Raw genomic sequence first — 15,372 nt, forward strand, 5'->3', positions numbered from 1 at the left:
CACTAAAATTATATTCTCCTACAGAGTCTGAATCTTGGGTTGGATGTTTAGAACAGGAAGCTACTTACATGCACCAGGTGGTAACAAACTACTTGGTAAGATCAGTCTGTAGGTGTGTACACTTGTGATTTCAGTGAAGTGTCTGTCAAAGTTGCAGACACAAAAGATTGGAGTTTTGAGGGTTGTGACTGAAGGGGCACACCTCAATAGTCCATTTTGGCAGCGTGGACTATTGGAAGGCATTCAAGGTCCAATAGATTCAAGAGAAATGTTTACCTGTCACTAAATTACTAAAAGAATCTACATAGATTGTGTGTCCTAGAAAGAGCTATTACCAGACTTACCTTTTTATCTGAATGACCTATTTGTATGGCAGGAAAAACATTTAATTACCAAACATCTGCTGTTCTGATTTTCCTGTGAATTACCTTTTCCCTCATTTAAACCCTGTTCCCCATCCCATTCCTGAGCTAAGGCTCAGTACAGCAGGTCCTTGAATAATGTCATTTCTCTCAATGCCATTGAGTTATGTTGATGAAATGCCCTAGGAACTTGTTTATATCAGCCTATAGTAAAATCAATTTTATTATATGTTGTTTCATTTAAAGTCACAGGCCCATCAAGAATGTTAAGTGAAGACTTACCGTGTAAGGCTCAACTGCCCAACTTGCCTTGGGTCTCATGTTCTTTTGGGACCCCACATGTATGTAATTAAATGTTTTTCTCCTGTTAATCTGTGCTATGTTAATTTATTAGACTGGGCAAAGACACTGAAAAGGTAGAAAATTTTTCCTTTTTGACATGATTTTCCTAGTTTCTCAGAAGCCCTTGTTAATATTGATCAACATTTTCTCCAACATTTTTTGGGATTTTATTGTTCGTTCTGTTTCTTGAACACCATGTCAGTATTCGCTAGTTTAACAGTAGTGATGACTGGTCTAGTCACAACTGTCAGTAAGTTTTTACATTTTAATTATTTGTCCTATTAAATCTGTCCAGAAGCACTAACTTCATCTGTCCAGGATCTATATCAAAGAGGGACAACAGAAAGAGGGAAACCCTATGTTAAGGGCAGTGTTGGACCAGGAAGAAAGGTCTCCCACACAGGGACCCTCTCTGAAGTTAGCTAACCTTTTGAAATTTGAACTTTCTCTCCCTTGGTTTCCCTTTACTGGACTCAACAGTGTCATTTTCCTTTGGAGTGCTTGCTGAAGATAGGCAAATAAAAGATCATAAATCTTTTTTACTAGGTGAAGCATTTACTACTCTAATTAGCATTGCCATTCAAAGACTTTCCTATTGGGGAAACAAACACTAGCATTCCACGTGTGCTTGGGTTAAAGGGAATCTTAAATCATGATTAAGCAGAAGTGGAGGGCAGCAAGACACAGGGTTTAGGCATTGCCTGTATTCTGATAGTCATCAAAACTTGGTACTGACATGCCACAATGCTAAAGACACACTGTCTCAGGTTATGGGGAAAAGATAAAACCCCAGCCTAATATTGTGGGTTTGTAAAAAATAACTCATATATTATTTCTGTGTGGGTTATATTATAGTAGGTCAGCGCAATATGCTAACAAGCCCCCAAAATAGAGTAGGGTACATTTCACAGAGGAAGTGACAGACAAACTGGGTCTTGAAGCATGAATAGGAGTCTACTCAGCTATAGAAAACTAATGAAGACAATTTGCTCACAACAAGAAAATGCAGTTTCTTAGGCCTGGATAATTCAGTGAGCCGACATCCCCCATTTCCTCTCACTCTCACTAAGTTGGTGGTGAGAGTGAGTACTTAAGTCCCTGCGGCGGGTCCCAGATTCCAGCTGCAAGCTGGTAGTGGTTCCACGGTGAAGCTGGATTGAAATAGGAAAAAAAAAAAAAAAAAATTTAACAAGCCTCCTGCGCATGCGCTCTCTCAGCTGGCGGCTCACTCCCCACCTCGAGCCTCGTGGGGCCCCAAACCCTTGGCCCCCAGAGGGAGCACGTAGCGCATTCGCGCAGTCTCCAGGCCTAGGCGGGCGCCTGCGCACGAGCGTTCTGGACCCGAGAGCCCGAGGTTATTAGAGGTGGAGCGCGAGGAGGGCGCGCGGTAGGAGGCGGCCGCCGTTACGGCGCGAGCGTGGTCACGTGGTCGCTGGTCATCGCCGCCGCCACCACCACCCCTCTTGCCCTGTTCTCTCTCTGGTCGGGCCGGTCGGTTCCACGAGCGCCTGGCAGAGACTGAGAGGGAGAGAGAGAGATTGAAAGAGGAGGGAGGAGGAGGATTCAGGGAGTAGGAGCTGGGGAGCCCTTCTGCACCACAGGTAAAATAAAATGATGATGATGATCGTAAAAAAGCTGAGCCCTCTGAGCGCCTCTGCCTTCCTCCAGTGCGTCCCCCACATGCAGTGACTCCCGCCCCGGCTTTCCTCTCAGCCCCTCAGGAGGAGCCCCGAGTGCCGCCTCCCTTCTCGCTGCTGTAGCTACCGCCTCCTCACGGGAAGGCCTGAGGGTGCGGGTGCTGCCGCCGCCGATGGATAGTCGCACCGCCCCGTGCGTGTGCGCTTCCCGGGCGGCGTGCGGGTTGGGTGGCGGGAGGGAGGCTCCCCAGCTCCAGGGCAGGAGGGCGTGGAAACTGCCTTCCTCAGCCTGCCTGCTTTACCCTCTTCTAGAGATTGGGGTCTAGGCTGCAAGTCCAGCTGCAGCCAGAGGGCAGAGCATGGTGGTTGGACTAAGGCTCAACTTCCTACTTGGTAAATTTCCCTGTTCATTTCAGCGCTGGGTAGCACGCTTCCTCCGCAAGCCGGAAGCGAAACTGACCGGCAATCCCAAATCTTTTAAGATGCAACCTTTGCAAGAGGTAGAAATCTTTCTCACCGTTGAGGCAACCAAAGAGACTTTGTTTTAGTACGACTTAAGTTTATTCATCTGTAAGACCGTGCAAGTTGAGAGGCCTTTCAGGATGCGAAAAACTTCGCTGAGGCTGAAAGTTATTTCCCCCTCACCCTACTTTTCCTGGAAAAACTAACACAAATCTCTCAAAACAATTTTCGGTTCTACAAATGACTTTTTCATGCTAGTTTTAATTCCAGGAATATGATGTGTGCTTACAATTTACATCCTTAAGCTTTCTTTTAATGACTTAAGGAAAAAGTTTCATTTGTCAACTTTAAATTGGACCGAATCCCGAAATTTTAGCACGCAGATTGCACACCTTTGGACCAGAGTTCGTAGAAATTTCTAGATCCAGTCATTCTTTTGTACTCTGGACAATAAAATATAATCTCAATAAAATTATTGCATACGTTTTTTGCTGATGTACTAAATAGTGACTCAAAGCAGGAAGCATTTAACTGTACGCATTGTTGAAAATAGTATAAATCTTTTGAACGCCTCTGATATCACTGGTAAAGAAATTTAATTATATGTTGTTTATTTCTCATAATGAGGTTTCCTGAGTCCACATCTTGCTAATTTTCACAGCATATGTCTGAATTCATATGGAAAATCGAGCATTTTAAAATTATACATCTATGCGGTAGTCATATAGAACATTGCTTCTCAAACTTTAATGTACATAGGAATCCTTTGGGACTCTTGTTTAAAGATGCCAATTCTGGCTGAGTAGATCTGTGATTCAGCTTGGTATGCTTCTAGGTGCTGCTGGACAGGGAACCATCCTTGAGTTGCAAGGATGTAGATAACTTGTGTGTTAAGAAATAAAATGATGTGTCGTTGAACAAGTGCCTTTTAATAATTCACGCTGGCTGGAGAGGTGGCTTGAGAGAAAGGGCGAATAGCTGGATGGACTGAAAAGGCTTCCCTTAAGGAGATCCCTTATGCAGAGTGAGCAGGCCAAGTTTGGGTCCCATGGAAGGGAACGGCAGAAGAATTGAGGGAGGGGTGGCCGCCCCAACCAGGAAGAGTGCAGGTACCAGGTGTGTATGCTGTGTGGTGTGCGAATTTTCTATGGAAGCTTGCTGTACTTCCATCTGAAGGAATTGCTCAGCAATGGGTAGTTGGGTTTTATCAACATATGTTTCTGAGTGCACTGCTGGGATGAGTTTCTTTAATTGGTGGAAGGATTGAGTGTGTGCTCTTTCTCCGAAATGCAGCCTCATGGAGAATTGCTGTCCCAAGCCTCGGAAGCAAACTTTTTAAACAATTAAGGGTCTCCACCTGTAGAGGGTATGCTTAGTGTATTCAGATTTTTCCCTAATGTAATAAAACATAAATTGAAAAGTTTGAAAGTGTCGTGCAAGTCCTCAAATACTTTATGGATATAAAAATGGTCGTATTGTACTTAACTTTTAAACAACTTTATGGGAGTATAACATCAACTATTTTTATACTGTAATTTTTATAATGATTAGTTCTTACTTTACCATTGTTTATGTTACCAAGTAATATTTCTGACAGTACTTTTGAAGTAGTTACTAAGTACCAGGCACTGTTCTAAGCACTTTACCAATCCTGACTCATTTAATCCTCACAATTACTTTTAAGGAAACTGAAACAGAGAGGGCGAACATCCCATGCTCATAGCTAATGCTCAGCTGGGGTTCTGGTTAGCTGACTCTGGAGTCCATGCTTTTAACAATTCTCTGTTCTGCCTTTTTAGAAGATAAATTAATGATATTCTTTTATGTCTCTTTTCCTATTGTTAAGAGTTATGAGCTTTTCTTTCATTTTAAAATTCAAAATTGTCATTATTTTAAAAATGTCTCCTATTCTTTCCCATTTAGAAGTGAACTAGTATTTGTTCTTCAATGTTTGTAATCATTTGTGAATAAAATACTGAAATTTGCAAAGATTTATTTTGTTTGCACTTGCTTGGTGGACCAGTCTCTTCAGTTTTTATGTCACTATTAAATGCAAAAGTAGTATCTGCTTCTGTTTGACCCTGCAAGTTTTCAGTCCCTTATTTCCTGCCTATGCCTGAACTTAATACATGTGTATGTCTTCTTGACTAGATAGGCAGAGAACTGGAATATAGGATCTCTTTGTTAGCATTTTGTGTCTTTAGCACCTAGTGTAGGTCCTGGCATGCAGTAGTGCTCATTAGATATCCATTAGTTTGTATGAAAAATATCTAAAGATAATATCATTCAGTCATTGTTCTGTGCTACATATGGTATCTGTGACTGACTCCATGAAAATATTTAGTAATTTCAGATTTATTATTTGTCTTTTTTTAATTTCTTGATTTTTGAGAGAAAGGAAGGGGGACAGAGAGGGGAAAGAGAGAGAGAGAGGGAGGGATAGAGATATCAGTTTGTTGTTCCACTTAATTTATGTATTTATTGGTTGATTCTTGTATATGCCCTGACTGGGGATTGAACCCACAACCTTGGCGTATTGGGATGCCACTCTAACCAACTAAGCCACCAGGCCAGGGCCTGTTACTTTTCTTAACCAGATGCCTAGGAAAGGTGGTTATTGTATTACTTTTTTTTTTTTTAAACAAAATAGATATAAGAGGTTTGAAATAAGTATTATAGGCATTTGCAGATTTTCATGAATTTTTGTAGGTCAGGAAGTCTACATTTAGAAGAATGATTTACTTTCTAAAATTGGTTAGGCTTAATTTTATGTGATAATTTATGACAGAATAGTAATGGTGTATCTGTCTAAAGAAAATGATGCTATGGGTGTGTATCTTAGGTCAAGTAATTACAGTGATTGTTTAGCCTACCATGAGAAATTTTTTCTCTTCTGTTACAAAAATTAATGCCTATTGTGGAAATTTTGTAAAAATAAATGATCAAAAATAACTACCCACTCTGTTGCAAATTTTTAAAAGTTTTCTTCAGGGTTATTTTGCCTTGAGAGGGGCTGAAAAAAAAGATTTGTATTGCAAGTACTAGTTTCGAAAGATGAGTCACAATTTTGGTTTGCAGGAATGTGTTAGTGTTACTAAAAATTTGTTCTAAATAAAATGAAAAGTTTGAACCAAAGTCATTAGGTCTCCGCTTTATTGTAGTGCGTCTTCAGGATAGTTAGGTTAGTGAGAAGTAAGCTCCCACTTCTGATATAACTACTTGGGGGAGAGGCTTCCTCCTTCTGATGGAATCGGGGTGATAACAGTGCAAGTAAACTGGCTCTAAGTTACAGGCCCTGGCTGCAGAGGCATGCATTTGTTTCCTGATAATTACTGGGAATCAGTATCGACCTGTTGAGAATTTCCCAGAATAGGTACCTTTGGAGTTGTCTCAGTAGCTACCTTGCAGGTAACTCCAAGAGGAGTTACTAATACTATTATCTCTTGCCATCCTGGGGTGAGACAGTGGATTGATTATCCTGGATCTCTGGTAGGGCTTCCAAGGGGAGATGGAGTTGATAGGAGATGAGTAGGTGGTCCTATTATTTCCATCTTTGTTTACTGTGTCCCTTAAACTAGGCTTCATGAAGTCTTGTGGTAAGAATAGTCATTTAGATAGGTAGATGTGTGTGGTATAGTGAGGCTTGAGAGAAAGTGCCTCCCTTTTCCAACCTTCATTTCTATTAACTAATCCAGGGGTAATTTTCATGTCTTTATCCTATGTGTCGTGTGTGTGTTGTGCATGTATATTGTTAGATATATACAGATAAACATGAGTATGTGTAGATTTACCTACCACAGATTTTTAAAACCAAAAGTGGATTCTTGCCATTTTGATGCTTGCATTTGTTTTTCATTTAACATTTCATATTACTAATGTTGTTACTCTTCCACATAATTTTTAGTGGTTCCATGATATCCAATATTTTATTGTGTGAATGTACTATAAGTAGTCCTCCATTCTTCAACACCTAGATTCCTTTCAGTCATTATGACAAGCAGTGCCACACTATCATTATTGTAGCTAATATCCCTTTGGGCAGGTGCATTATTATTTATGAAGGAAAAATTGTTGTAAGTGGAATTATTGGGTCAAAATATATGCCCATGATTGACACACACGGCCAGATTGCCCACCAGAAAGGTTGTACCACTTTATCCTTTACTACAAAGCTTGCTGCTATTGGGTGTTGCCATCTCTTCTTTATTTTAAGTTTTATTAGGGTATAATTGACTTTATACTCGCTCCCCTTCTCTCACAGGTTTTAACATTTTCTCTAGTTACATTTTTCTTTTGTGTATCTTGTAGGCTTTTTCTACCTTATGTTTATATAGCTACTAATTTGTATTTCAGTTCTTCTTATACTTTTTCAGTTTTACATTTCACATTTGCAGAACATGTTTGGTTGTATAGTGTGAAGTATAAGTTTTAAAAAACTTGAAGGTTTTAAAAAACTTGAAGCTTTTTATTAGCCCATTTTCTTGATACTACTCAATGAATGATCTATTCTTTCTCCATGGGTATCAGAAGCCTTATCATTTGGCCTTCTATTAAGTCCACTGTATTTTATTTTTTATTACTGTGAATGTGATTCTGTGTGTGTGTGTGTGTGTGTGTACACGTGTATGTATTTTTACCAGACTTTTGCTGGCAAATAAAGTTTGCTGATTTTTTTATGTGTATTTATTTTGTAACTAGTCTCTTTCTGATCTATTTATTAAACAGTTTTTGAGTTGATTCTCTTACATTTTCTTTATTTTTTATGCTCTTCAGTTCTATCCATGCTGTCTTTTTTTTTTTAAGATTTTATTTATTTATTTTAGAGAGGGAAGGGAGGGAGAAAGAGAGAGAGAGAGAGAAACATCAATGTGTGGTTGCTGGGGGTCATGGCCTGTAACCCAGGCATGTACCCTGACTGGGAATCAAACCTGCAACACTTTGGTTCGCAGCCTGCACTCAATCCACTGAGCTACTGCCAGCCAGGGTTAATTCTCTTACATTTTCCATGTAGATAAACATACCATTGAAGCAATTCATTTTCACATAAGGCTTTTTTCTTTTCTTTTTTCTTTAAGACTTTTAAAATTTATTTTTAGAGAGGGGAAGGGAGGAAGAGAGGGAGAGAAACATCAATGTGTGGTTGCCTCTTGTGTGCCCCCTACTGGGGATGTGGTCCACAGCCCAGGCATGTGCCCTGACTGGGAACCGAACTGGCGACCCTTTGGTTTTCAGGCTGGCACTCAATCCACTGAGCCACACCAGCCAGGGCTACATAAGATTTTTTCATGATTAATTTTCACTTATGATAGCTATGTTGGAATGATATTCTTAATTTCATTGACTTGAAATATGTTTTGATATGTTATCACTGTGAATAGACGTACTCAGCTCCCAGAAAGCTGTTCCACCAAATGATCTCTGTTATGGGCTCTGAATGTGTCCCCCCAAAATTCATAACTTAAAATCCTGCTCTCCTTCCCAAACAGTATTAGGAGGTGAGACTTTTGGGAGGTAACTAGGATTAGATGAGGTCATAAGGGTGGAGACCTCATGAATGGGATTAGTGCCCTTCTGGAGTCACTAGAGACTTCCTTCTCATCACCAAAACCTAGTGTTAAATACTCTGACCAGTGGCTATTATGCAGCTTACCTTGCAAAGCCTGTGGCAAAACAATTATTAAACTTGGGTTTCCTCATCATGTAAAACCACTGCTTTGGAAGTGTTAAAAAATGAGAGAGAGACACTTCATAAAGACAGATTGTCAGAGAATTATAGAGTCGTTGAGGACTGCAGAGGAGATAGTGAGAGATTAGTGTTACGAAGATAGAAAAAACTTCTGAAGACTGTTATCTTAGATCTCAAACCCTGATTTCTTCCTGAGCTTTAGATCTGTGTATCCGGTTGCCTGCTGGTAACTTCTCGGTGGCCTACAGAAAACTCAAATTCTGTGTGTCTGCAACTGAATATACCATCTCCTCTTACAAAACCTGTCCCCTCTCCGAAGTTTGTTATCTTAGTGGATGGCACCATTATCTCTCTAGTTGTTCAAGTCAGAAACCTGGAAGACACATTTTACCTTCTTTTTCTAAATTTTCACTTTAATGGTGTCAAGCTCTATGGATTCTACCTCTTGATTCCATTGTCTCTTGATCCCCACCACTTCTTCTCTGATATATAATCTCTTGATTTGCCAGATTTACCATCTCTTGCTTACGTTTCTGTAAGGTTTTCTGATTGGTGTCCCCTTAGCCAGGCAATCTTTTTTAAGCTCTCACCTGATTGTCATTCTCTAGAGCTTAGGACCCTTAAATACTCTTTGTCACCTGTTTCTCAGTCTTGTGTCTCCTTCTTCTGCTTCCCCCATACTCTATGATTTCATTTTAAAGTACTGAAATCTGAGGGTTTTTTTAACTTTATGATTTTGTTTGCCTCAAGCCTGAACTATTCCGTTTCTTGATCTTACTGCAGTGTGAGGTCTTAGCTTATATGCCATATCCAGGAAGCTTCGTTACACTACTAAGTCTCGAGTTGTGTGCCCTCCCTATTTGGCCAGATACCCAGTACTACTCCATAACATTTATGTATTAAATTGTCTTTTTACCTAAGGGTCTGTGTCTCACTTTGACTGCTCTGTGAGCACCAAGGCCATATACGTTGTCTTTACTCCTGGTGCTATGCCCATTAAAAGTAGATGTCATACCAGGTGCTGAAAATAGAGCAGTAAATAGGAGGGTATCCCAGTTATCAACTACTGTGTGATAAGCCACTCTAAAATTTAGTAGTTTAAGACAACACTAATATTTACTTACTCATGATTTTATGACTTGTGTAGCACTTGGTAGGGGTAGTTTATCTAGGGGTGTCACTTGGTGTCAGCTCATTGCTGGTTTGTTTCCACATCCAAGACGTTTCACTCACAAGGTTGGCAGTTGATTCCGGCTGCTGCCAGGGCGCTCAGTAGGGCTGATGATCAGAGCATCTACATGAGGCCTCTTCATGGGGCCTGGGCATGAAGGAGAGGGAGTGTCCCAAGAACAAGCATTCTGAGAGATAGGAAGCGGAAGCAGCCAGTCCTCTTAAAGGCTGTGCTTGGAACTGACAAACATTACTTCTGCTGTATCCAGTTGGTTAAACAGTATCATCCCAGAATCAGTTCCACATAGGAAGGAGAATGAAACTCCATCTTCTAATGGAGAAAGTGGCAAAGAATTTGTGACTATGTTGAATCCACTACACAGACCAAAAAAAAAAAAAAAACCAGAAAATAAAACTACAAAAGTTGTTGGATGGGTTAATTTCTGTCTGTGTGTTTAGTCTTCTAAGTATCATGATCCTATATCATTAATAGAAAAATAAAGTATAACATACAGTGAAATTTTAAAAAGTAATTTTTATTCCTACCCTTCTAAAATGGTAACTATTTTCTGTTATTCATATAGTTTCTAATTTTTACATTCTAATTAAGCATATAACTTCTAATTTTAATTAGTTTTGTGTCCTATTTCAACATATTATCTTTCGTGAATCCTTGTGCTCCAGTGTTATTATTCTAAGTATATTTCTGGAAGTGGGATTGTATCAAAGGGCTGTATAATATAGATTTTGATTACTTATTGTCAAACTGCCTCATAGAAAGATGATACTAATTTATACCCCAATTTTTAGTGTAGAGTATAAATTACATTTGTTTACAACTTTGCTACCTGAATGTATTATAAATCATTGTATATGGTTAACCTATTGGCAAAAATTGACAGATTGCTTTTATTATTTTATTAACACCTATTTAAGTCTTTTGTCCAATTTTGGTGAAATATTTTTCTTACTGATTTTTCCAGAGCTCTTTGTATATTGTAGGTATTAAATCTTTGCCTATCATATACAGCCAGAGGTCCCAATTTTGTCTTTTAACCTTGCTTATATATTTTAAAAATTATTATGAAGAATTATTACATTTTTATGTACCTCTTTTTATAATTTTGTTTCTTGGCAAAAACCATATTAAACTCAATTCTTCCTTGTCTTTTTTTTTTTTTAACCACTCTGGCCAATCTCCCAGTAGTTTCAGATATAGGTTTTCTACACATACCTATTGCCAGTGGGGTAAAAAAATCAGTAGACCAATGAATTCCATAGCAATAATATAGCTTTCTTTCTGGGGAATTAATTTCAGACTCTTGTCCATCTCTTATTAGTCTTATAATGGAATTGACCTATTTTGGGATTTGGAAAACTTTTATCCTAGACACTAGTAGTGATTGATGCTGAATAGAGACAAATTGTTCCTTGCTGTCAGTGTTAGACTTTTGTACAAAATGAGACTTTTAGTGACTGAAATATAGAAATATGAAACCTTTTAATATCGGAAACAGTATAATATGGGGTTATATGCACAGAATAATTTCTGGAGAAGAATTATAAGTGCTAAAATAAAAATTTTTTTCTTAAAAGGTAACATGACAGTAAGAAATTACCAGGCCAAAATCTGAATGAAAGCAGGAATTCAGAGTAGCAAGCAGAATATTAAAACTGCTTTCCTTTGTAGGACAGTTGCCACATTTAAGGGAACTTTTCCTTTGGTTTGGAAAGCTTTACAAAGCACAGGGTGTAGAAAGTAAAGTTGAGATAAGCCCAAGAAGGGGAGACTAATAGGGAATTTCTTCCCTGTGAAATTGCGACTCTGAAGAGTGATGCCCAGAGTATGGGTGTACCAAGAATAGTACCCTTCTTATGCCCTTGTTCACAGGAGGCTACAGGAATAGTTGCTTTGGACACAAAAAATTACCTGTTCCTGAGACGGTCTTCTCTCTTGACTGGTGGCTCAAATTTAGTGTCACCTGGGTGGTCCAAAAACCCCCTCAGGTTGTGAATTTAAAATGGTTCAAGGTGCCCGGCAGAAGCAAATGAAACTCCTCTCAGGTAGGATGCATTTTACCTAGACCCTAGGGAATTCCTACAAATAACTTTCCAAAGAATTTAGTTCACAGTAAAATATAACCAAGCTTGTGCGCTGACAAGGCACCATGAATACTAACAAGCATCAGAAACGGTAGATGTAGACCCCCGAAACTCCAGATTTTGAAATTATCAGAGAAATATTATAAAACAACTGTTTATCTTGTTTACAAAAAGATGGAAAATATCTGCAGAGAATAGGAAGCTAAGCAGATATGAAAACAGACCTGAATAAAACTTCTACAGTTAAAAAAAGCAGTAATTATAATGAAAAACTCAGTGGTGTAGTTAACAGTAGATTAAATACAGCTGAAGAGAGCTAGTGACCTGGACATAGGAGAGAAGAAATTACCCAGAGTTAACACAGGAAGACAGGGAAATGGTAAAAAGACAGACATTTAGATGTATAGAATGTGGAATGAGGAGGTCTGACATCTTCCATCAGTGTTGTAACTGTAGAAGGGAGAAATAGTAGGAAAGGAAGCAATGTTTGCAGAGAAAATACCTGATAAATTTTTAGGGCTGATGAAAAATACCAGTCCATGAATTTAAGAATCCAGAGAATTGCAAGCAGAGGAGCTAAAAGGAAAAACACATGTAGTTATATCATAGTAACTTGGAGAGCACCAGCGACAAAGAGAATATCTTAAAAACTGGCATCGAACAAAAGACAGATTACCTTTCCAGTAACTAAGGCGGTTGCACTTACAGCTGATTGCTCAGGAGCAGAAATGGAAGCCGGAAAACAGTGGGTTGATAAATCTCAATGTGCTGGGGGAAAAACTGCCAGTTTAGTATTCTCTACCCTATGAAAATACATTTCAGGAATAATGGTGAATAACTACATTTTCAGACAGAATTATAAAAAGTTATTCTCTGATTGTAAATGCATAGATAGATACATTTTCTGATTTATTCTAGTACTTAGAATGAAGGATTGTATTATTTATTGATTTTTACTGTTGTCCAGTTACAGCTGTCCTGCCTTTTTGCCCATTGCTCTCCCACTCCCTGTCCCCACCAGCTCCCACAGTCAGTCCTCCCACCACAGTTGTCTGTGCCTGTGAGTCCCCTATTCGTGTTCCTTTTCTTGCCCTTCCCCTTCTTCCCCTGTTATTGCTGAAGGATTGTTGATTACTATAAGCAATTCTGAGCTTCACGTAGTATTTTTTTCTTAGAAAATTGTGTTTATATTTAATAAACAGAAGTACTTTTTAATAATACTTTACTGATATATTACTCCCAACTTTGGGATCTTTGCTCTTTGCAGAATCTTCAGTGTGGTAGGAAATCTTTTGTAGTGATTGATGCATGCCTTTAAGTCTTGCTGTATCGATGATGTAATTTTTAATACTTGTATTTGAAATGTTAAAAGTCACCAGGAAGAATTTGGAGAAAATTGTGTCACCAAGTCTTGGCATTTGCAAAATAACTTTAATGACTTTATTCTCATCCCCCAGTCCCCAGTAGAAATTTCTGGGGAAAAAAGGGAGAGATTTTTTTAAAAAATCCCTGAACAAAGTTAGCATTAATGGGAGTGTACAGTGGTGTAAAGTTGGGTAGATGAACCTGGATTAGAATCTGGCTCCATCATTTAGTAATTTAATTTAGTTTTGGTCATGTGACTTAAACTTTATGATACTTAGTCTTCTCATCTATAAAATAGGAATAAGACTGCCATACCCTGTCATGGGGAATAGAGTAACGTTTGTTAAAAGCAGTGAGTACAGTCTGTCCCTCTTAGTGGGTTTCCAGCTAATTGTTAATTACTGAGTAACAGAAAGAGGAATTGAATCTGGCAAGGAATTTGAAATTGTTTATGGTATAAATAATGTAAAAGAGTTGATTATATTTTTACTGTTGAAGAGTTATGGACACTGATAGTAGTACCTTTTTTTTTTTAATTCCGAAATTGTCAGAATGTGATGTGACTTGATTTGGTGGTTAATTTTGCATTTTATCAGTTGTGCATGCTGCCCACAAGTTACACAGCTTCACATTCTTCATGGCAGGTAAGAAGGCAAGGCAAAGTCAGTGACAGCCTTTAGATAGAGTTAAAAAGATTGCCAGCTATCATCACCACTCCCTCCCCTTCATACACACACACACACTCATATATATGTTCTCAGATATATTCACCTGTGTATATATACATATATATTTCTGTCTCCTGAGGTTGAAGTTCATGATGACAGCTAATTGATGGTAAACCTGAATATTTTAGGAATTTAGTCCAAAAAATGGTTATAAAGTATGAACTTAAAATGTTATACTTTAGTTTTTAGGACTTAAATATATTTGTTGGTTTCAATAATTTAAAGTAAGAGCTATCAGAACACTTTATTGCTATTTGAATTGAGGATACTAATTTCTATAAAATATTTAGACCTAGATTTTCCTTTTTCTGCTTTTTGTTGTTTACAGTCAGGAATAAGAATCTTTTATGAAATGGAGTTACTTGTGCATCTTGCATATTATTTTCTAGTTTGTTATTCTTTAACATCTAGACATTTCCCCACATCGAATAGTGATAATTATGTAGAATATATTATTGGTTGATTGCATTTTTAAACCACTGTTCTTATTATCACAGCAAAATTTAAAAAGATATATAATGAAGACAATTCAGTAGTTTATATTTTGGGAATTTGACATCGTTTCTAAAACATTGGTTATAGCAGGACGTTGTATTTGTAACTTTTGAGTTTATTCAAGTTACAGAGGCAACTACTAGAAACAAATCAGGCATTTCTAATCTGTCAATAAGTTCTAGGATCTCCAGCCCTGGCTAGTTTGGCTCAGTGATTGAGTGCCAGCCTGAGAACCAAAGGGTCGCCAGTTTGATTCCCAGTCAGGGTATATGCCTGGGCTGCTGGCCAGGTTCCCAGTGTGGGGTGCAGGAGAGGCAACCACACATTGATATTTCTCTCTCTTTTTCTCTCCCTTCCCCTCTGTCTAAAAATAAATAATTAAAATATTTAATGAAAAGGGAAGTTCTAGGATCTCCAATCAAATACTTTGAAAATGATTTGGGTAAAAATAGTGACATAACTTTGTCTACATACGATACTGTATTTTGCTGTGTATAATGTGCAGCCATGTTTTTGTGTGCATTATACATGGGATTATTATACCCATGGTATGTATTCATTATACTCATGTATAATGTGTATCCTTATTTTTCCCTAAAAAGTTTGGGCAAAAGGTGCTCATTATACACAGCAAAATATGGTACATGCACAAATGCTCCCTATTAAGTATCTTAAGTGTTTTAATTTTCTTGATTTAGACTCTCATGTGATGCAGAAATTGAGCAGTGACAAATTTTTGTGCAGTTAGATCATGTGATGTAGGTATCTGTGCAATGCTGCTTTTGATCTTGGAGATAATCCCTTGTAATCACAAACTTTAAAGAACATTAAGATTATATTTTCTAAGTTGATATATTTTTGCCTTAGTAAAAATACATAGGATTAGAAAAGACACTGTATAAAACTCATATAGACATTTTTTTGTTTACATTTGACTTTGTATTTTATATTTTGAGCTTTGGCTTATATTCACAGGCTGGTAATTTCTTTTTAACTAGTGGTTGTGCTATGTGAAAAATTAT

At 38.0% G+C, this 15,372-nt stretch overlaps 1 protein-coding gene across 2 annotated transcripts in view; it reads left to right on the plus strand.

Annotated features, from left to right (window-relative positions):
* The first annotated feature begins 2,147 nt into the window (after positions 1-2,147).
* The window catches only part of TBC1D5 (TBC1 domain family member 5), a 479,919-nt gene continuing 466,694 nt past the window's right edge, over positions 2,148-15,372 (plus strand). For both annotated transcript variants that reach the window (XM_045856992.1, XM_045856988.1), the window contains exon 1: positions 2,148-2,305. The gene's annotated coding sequence lies outside the window, so the exon portion shown is untranslated. The remainder of the gene's footprint in view (positions 2,306-15,372) is intronic.

This window comes from Phyllostomus hastatus, unplaced genomic scaffold (genome assembly GCF_019186645.2).
Source record: "Phyllostomus hastatus isolate PE091 unplaced genomic scaffold, TTU_PhHast_1.1 phas_scaffold_129, whole genome shotgun sequence".
In the NCBI taxonomy this organism is placed as follows: domain Eukaryota; kingdom Metazoa; phylum Chordata; class Mammalia; order Chiroptera; family Phyllostomidae; genus Phyllostomus; species Phyllostomus hastatus.